At 45.8% G+C, this 7117-nt stretch overlaps 1 pseudogene across 1 annotated transcript; it reads right to left on the bottom strand.

Moving 5' to 3' along the window:
- Positions 1–1228: 1228 nt before the first annotated feature.
- LOC149844304 (translocase of chloroplast 159, chloroplastic pseudogene) lies at positions 1229–6321 on the bottom strand (annotated as a pseudogene). Its single transcript, XR_016430963.1, has one exon. The product of XR_016430963.1 is annotated as a translocase of chloroplast 159, chloroplastic pseudogene (transcript).
- Positions 6322–7117: the final 796 nt, after the last annotated feature.

Raw genomic sequence — 7117 nt, 5'->3', positions numbered from 1 at the left:
ACCACATCCAACACTGGAAAATCTTACAACCTTGCACTAAAGGTGAGTTCTTTTTTGGTAGGTTGGTCTTCTGCTGGTCTACAGATTCCCCGTTGTATCTCCGGGTTGTCCGCTTATCGGTCTCCTTCCCATGAGCCTACTGACTGGGCCTAAGAAACTACCTCAAAGATGATCTTAATGAGTTAGGTGTGAACAATAGTGCTAGTGCATTGAGAAAGAAAGAAATGACAAGGGGGTTGTCAATTGTTAGATCAACATAAGCTTCGTTGAATAAATAAAACCAATAGTGCCGCAACTGCTTATCAATATGGAAGGGATTTTGGACAAGACAGTGGTGGATAAACATTGGCTGGTGCCAGTAAATAAGCCAGAACAACAGGATCTGCTTCTAGCACTCTATCTGAATCTGAACTTTTCACAGGACTCCACCTCAAGCATCGAATTGTTGACATCCTTTAGCTTGAACGTCTTAAGCCACCAACCTAGCCAGACGTGCAGAGACCTTGTGGAAGCTTATTGCTGTGATTGTGTTTGGAAATCTCAAATTTTATATGGGTTCAATTGAGATAGCTGGATGGTTGGATCACACTATCATAATCTAGGGGTCTCCAGTTCAACTCTCACAAGGGTTATCCCCAGCTTGATTATCAATAAAAGATCCCAAAATTGAGGGAGACAGAGAGCATTCTGCTCAGTAGAGTGAAGAATCCTAGCAACGAAGCCCATATAACTTCGACATTTCCACAAATAACTATTGTTATAAAATTGCTCCTGATCGGGCCCAACGAGCTACGGCATTGCTCTGCTCCTAACCAGCTAATGGTTGCTGCTATATATTCTGGTGGATCACCATGACCAACACTCATATACAACAGGCCAGAACCGCGCTCGTAGAACAGGCATATTCTTTAGCAGTCTATGGTATCTACTCGTCTTCATGTATCAGATGCGAGAGCACCAACCCTCTGCCACCAGCACCAACAGCTTCAGAGCAACTGTATATGCTGTGTTCTACAGTCACCACCATGCAAGCGGCCAACCAAGCAAGTTCTGTTGTGCCATGCTGAATGATCTAACACCTTCACCACTTGCAAAACGTCCCTCCAGAGCAAGCATATCTACTATGCGTGAGGTGTGGGCATGTGCATGTGCATGTGCATGTGCATGGAGAGAGAGAGAGAGAGAGAGAGAGAGAGAGAGAGAGAGAGAGAGAGAGAGAGAGAGAGAGCATGGGGAACATGAAAAGCAGAAATATTAATAAGGAAAAAATACTCAAATTTCAAGCATCTGTTGCACCTCATGACGATACATTTCCTTCAGCCTATCATGAAAATGTTAATCTAATAAATACTCGATCTCATAACAAATAGCCAAAACATAATTAAGAGAAAATTTGAGAAAGAAAGAAACCATCTTGCCCGCTCAAGTCATCATCTGCACTGTCTTCCCTACTTTTTTTCTGATAATATCTCCCGCCAAAAGAAAATTCAAAAAAGAGACTGGAAACAAAATTAATGATCTAATGCATAAACTGGGGTTCACCAGGTAGGATGCTCCGGTAAATGGAGACTGCAAGAGGCAAGAGACCCATAAGTGCAATCTGAAGCTGCTCCGAGCTGCTAGTGCGAACTGTGATCTGGCCAGTGAACTTGTTGTTCAGGCCAATGCGCACGGCGGTCTTAGTACCACGACCCACAGAGAACTGGGTCTGCAAGTTGGCGCCCAACGCCAAGTCACCCCGCCACCTCATTAGAGAGAGTCCCAACGTTGTTGAATCCTGGCCAATTGGATAGTCCTTCTCCATGATCCTTGCCTCCAAGTTGGCACCATAAGCTACATCACCTTGTGCTCGTATCGCTCCAGCGCTTGCTGCCAGATTCGCCCGCTTTCCTATCGATATCTGATCCTCCATCTTAATGCCAGTGGCCAATGTCTCTCCAATGAGAGTGAAAGACAGGCCAGCAGCAGTCTTATTCTTCTTGAAGTTTTTGAATTTCGATTCACTCCTGAAAATGTAAGCAAGCTGCTTACCAACAGTTTGAACATCAAAGCCTGCCAGAGTAGAGCCATAGTCACCATGCTTCATTGAAACAGAAGAATCCATATGGATGTTGAATTCTTTCTTGTCCTTTGTGATCTGAACAGATAACCCAGCGGGAAACCGACCAGCAATAGCAAGATTCTCCTCCAGGCTGACACCATCGTACCCACAATCGTGATCCCAGCCATGATTGTCCAACACTGGCCGTGCAAGCATCTGCGATCCAGTCGGCTCCAGAAACCGGTACCTGTACGCCGGGTTATCCCCATCGAAAGTGGGTGGCAGTACCATATCTGGAAGCGGCACAGCAACAGCCGCTGGACCACCATTATCGGGATCGAATTCATCAGCTTCATTGCAAGCATCCGAACCAGACTGCTTCTTCGCTTCTCTCCTCCGCCTGAGCTCCTCCTTCAATTGCTTCTTCTGAAGCAGCTTCACTCGGTAATCGTACTCCTCAAAATAGGCCTTCCTCTGCTCCTTGCTCAACTTAGCTATCTGGGATTTCCTCAAGGGCTTGAATGGTGGGAGCTGATCATACTCGTCGTCTTCTTCATCAGCATCAGCATCAGACAACTCTTCATCTGAACCGAAGTTCTCGTCCCCCTGGTCTGCAGAAGCAAGTTTGGGGTGAGACCTGGACTGCAGTAGCGATGACAGCAGGTACGGAAGCGGTGCCGATCGGTAACGGAGACCACCAAAAAAGGGTTTTCCAGCAGTAGGGTCTTGCAGTTTCAATAGCGAATTTGCTTCCGATAAGATCTTCGTAGAATAACATAACAGAAACAATTGAGGCCGCCAACTCTGCCCGTTTGGAAGCACCTGGTGTCCGTCCCGGTTCCGCCTGCATGACGGGTGATTTTCAACGAGAGCCACCGGATTCATGAGTCGCATGTCACCTGCTGCCTGCCGGATTGAATGCTGCACAGAATGCGACCGATGTGCGACGGATGTCTCATAACCAAGTGGGGTACCATTGGGGCCATCAGGTGGTGCAGAGGATGCATGAGACAGGGCCACAATAGCATTAAACCATATAGATGCCCCGAGATGAGAGGTAATCGACCTTAACAATGGAAGATCGTTGGAGTCGCGGGAGCGGGTGTCCATCCGATCAACATAGAGAACGATATCTGGTGGGAATTTCTTCGTCAACTTCTTCACCGACGAAAGAATCTTCCTGTTGGTAGCTTGCTCCATTACCGAAGGTTTCAAGCCCGGCGTATCAATCACTCGAATCTCTACTCCATCTACAACACCAGTGATCTCACTCACAACACTCGTAGCAGGTTGAAATGCGTTAGTTTGCACTTTCTCTTCGCCAAAAATTGAATTGATGGTAGCGCTCTTTCCAACTCCTGTTTTTCCAATCACTAAAATGGTACATGAAAAGTCTAGATCATCTTTACCTTCTTCCTCTAGCTTTCTTGCAGTTTGGCGAGCCGCATCTATGCTGAAAACTCTACCCCCAGCTCTACCCCGGCGCATTCCCTCGGCAAGTCCCAACCGGTAAAGGACCTGAGCAGCAACCGTCTCTTCCGGCGAATGTCCTAACCTATGAACAAGTCGTAAGAACTTCACCCTGATAGAGTTTATCTTATGATTAAGCTTCTTCTCTTCTTCATCCATGCCCTCTGTTTCCGATTCCCTCGTTGCTGAGAAATCTGAAGGAGTGAAAATATTTGAACGAATTGAGCGGGGAGCAGAGGGCCTCAGCGATGGAACTGATCCCAATCCTGCAGGACCTTTGCCTGAAAAGAAACCTGCAGTATCTTGAGAGCTGGCATTGGCATTCTCAGATGATGCACTGTTCGCAGCCTTCAAAAGAGCAGTCAAGGCAGCAGAATCAAATAGCACTTTATCCTCTTCTCCATCTTCATCTTCGGTGTCTACTGCTTCATCTGAATCAGATATCACAGGCTGGTTATCGACAACTCTAGCGGCAGAGATTCCTGAGGCGTTTATGAATTTCTCCAACTCCTCCGCAAAATTCAATTTCTTGGATTCATCACTTGAAGCAGTTGCTCCATCACCACCTTGCATTTCCGGCAGATTGCTGTTGGCTTCAGATATAATGACCGGCTCGTCCGCATCCTTCGGTAACTGTGAACGGGTTTTGAGATTCTCCTGGTCATCTTGCAATTGATCTTTGGAATCAGCAACATCAGCATCAATACCATCCTGAGCACATGAACTGGTTTTGAACTCCTTGGTGTCGATTGCCTCCCCAACTGGTTCCAGTACTGATTTGTGCTTTTGGTGATCAAGAGCAATATGCACAACTTTATTCTCTTCAACATCAGATTCAGATATCAGATTTGTTGAACTATCACCATCTCCAGCAACTGCAAACTCCTTATCTTCTGTTTCTACATTATTCAAAGCAGAGTCCACCAGCACCGGCTCTCGGGCCTCAATTACGACACCAGCTTCTGTTCCTAAATGGAGGTTTGCACCAGAGGCAGCAGCCAGAGAAGCGTCACCATTTTCGTCTTCCCAGGCAACACTACAACTCTTAGAATCTAAGCCTTGAACAACAGATTCCTTGATCGCCGGTTCAGGTTTTCGATCAACACCACTTTCTTGAGCCTCAACCGAACTGGTTTTGCTAGACTCTGAGGACTCGACCACAGGTTCGCTTCTTACTTCAGGCTTTTCATCAGACTCACTACCCAAACCACTAGATTTTTCCTGCTCTTCCAAGCTATGGGCGTCATCTGTGCCAACTCCTGCAACGCCTACACTCTTCAATTCTTCGTTATTCGCGGAAGGGTCGGCCTCTAATTCAGTTTTCCTACCCAAAACTCCACTTCCATCAACCTCTACCACACTAATTTCTTTTGATTCTATGGTTTCAACCACAAGGGTACCTTCTAATTCGGTTTTCTTCTCAGATTCGCTCTCCGAAACTGAAGTTTTTTCTACATCTAAAACACCAACTTCCTTTGAGCCTAGTTTCTCAGGAGGAGGATGAACAACTAAAACACCAACTTCCTTTGAGACTAGTTTCTCAGGAGGAGGATGAACAACTAAAACACCAACTTCCTTTGAGACTAGTTTCTCAGGAGGAGGATGAACAACTAAAACACCAACTTCCTTTGAGCCTAGTTTCTCAGAGGGAGGATGAACATCTAAAACACCAACTTCCTTTGAGTCTAGTGCATCGGAAGCAGGATGTTCAGTTCCTACCTCGGCGCTTTGCAACTGAATTGCCGAAAGATTGCGCCTTTCGGCATCGTCCACACCGGTTTCCTCAGACACATGGAGTTCGTGATTCGGCTCATCTCTCTCAAGCTCTACACCACCAATTTCGGCCGGTTCTGCACCAACAACGACCTCGTTGGTTCCAGATTCTGGCTTCTTCAACTGACCAACACCGACCTCCACGACGTCAATTCCTTCAGAAGGACCACCACCCGCATCCGCAGAATCGCTGGTTTCCTGCTTCTGCGCATCACCCACAACCTCCGCACCTCCAACTCCCTTCAATTCCCGGGCACCAACAGATGGTTCGGCCCTGAATTCCGGCCGCACTTCATCCTTCTCCACCTCCACAACGCCAATTACCCCCGAACCGATGGTTTCACCAACTGGGTTACTCCCAAAATCAGATTTTTCATCACCACCCAAAACCCCAACCTCCCCATCCTCCGGAACACCCATCATCCCCAATCCCCCCACTTCCTTCGAACCCAAATTCCCCTCCTCCCCAACACCCACCTCCTCAACCCGACCCCTCACCAACCCTGGTTCAGCAGAAACACCATCCTCCCCCAAAACTCCATCTCCACCTTCACTATCTTCATCCTCCGCCTCCTCCGACACCTTCACCATCGGCACCATCGTCGGAGACGGCCGATATCCGCCGAAAAACAACGAGTCCGCGACGACGGGAATGACACCACCGCCTTCCTCCACGACATCAGGCTCGACGAAGGGGGGGCCCTCAGAAGAGGTTTCAAACTCGTCGTCCCCGCTCATGAAGCTCACAGAATCGTCGCCGCTAGAGTGGCTCACTCCGTCGTCGTTAGCTTCAACCTCGCTTGCGTTATCGTCACCATCGACGGAAGGAGGGGCTCCGATGGGGGGTAGGAGAGAGCGTGACGTAACCATGGACGGCGAAGGGGACCCGTATGCGTTGGAAAGCGTAGCAGCGGGCTCTGCGTCCATGGCGGTGCGTGTCTGTTTGTTTTTAGAGTGTGCACATGCAGTGGGACATTGATGCCTTTCCCACTTTTTTATCTTTTTCTTGCTGACGCCTCTCTCCTTTTTTTCCCTTGTTGGTCTTTCCTGTGTTTATGTTTATGCAATAATATAATCAATTCTTAGATTTGTACATTAAATTACAGTATAACTTATGATTTTACTAAATATCTTATGGTTGCGCTTTCTTTTCCCTTGTTGGCACTTTTGTGTTTATGCAATAAGATAATCACTTCTTCGGTTTGTATATTAAATTATGAATATCTTTATTACCTGAATCTAAAGAAATGACAGCCACAAGAATGAGAGATGAAAGATAAGATCTTGGATGCATCTGCTTGGTGTTTTACGACTTTACCTTATTATAAAAGAAACTTTATTGATTGCTAATTGCTAATGTCTCCCTTGTGTGCTATGTTGCTCACCTTACCTACCTTTTACAAAAGACTACCCTCACCGTTCACCAACAAATTATTTTTCAGTATATTTTATTTTACTAAAAATTACCGTAGTGTAAGGCAAAAATGACATTTTTTTAAAATGTCTTTAAAAGTGTCAAATTTGCTTGCTATCCAAAATTGTAAATATTATTATTTTTATAATCCTTTTAGCACTCACTCCTATCACTTTTTGTGCAAATTTCATCAATATACATTTTTTTTTGTCTCCACGGAAAACTCCAACTTTGAATTTCATCCGTATACGAATTTCATTCATATGACCTTTGATGTTAGTGTAAAGTTTGCATGTTCATTTGTATATGTACTGATTCGAATATAACATACATGTATCACATATGTAGCATTTAACAAGATTTATAGAAAAACTTCAAGTAAAACACAATCGCCTAATGAAAAAGAAAAAAAATTGTCA

The sequence above is a fragment of the Nuphar pumila genome, chromosome 3, assembly GCF_984573655.1.
Source record: "Nuphar pumila chromosome 3, dmNupPumi1.hap1.1, whole genome shotgun sequence".
NCBI classification, from domain to species: Eukaryota; Viridiplantae; Streptophyta; class Magnoliopsida; order Nymphaeales; family Nymphaeaceae; genus Nuphar; species Nuphar pumila.
The sequence above is the reverse complement of the archived record's forward strand: the minus strand, read 5'-3'. Positions and strand labels throughout refer to the sequence as shown.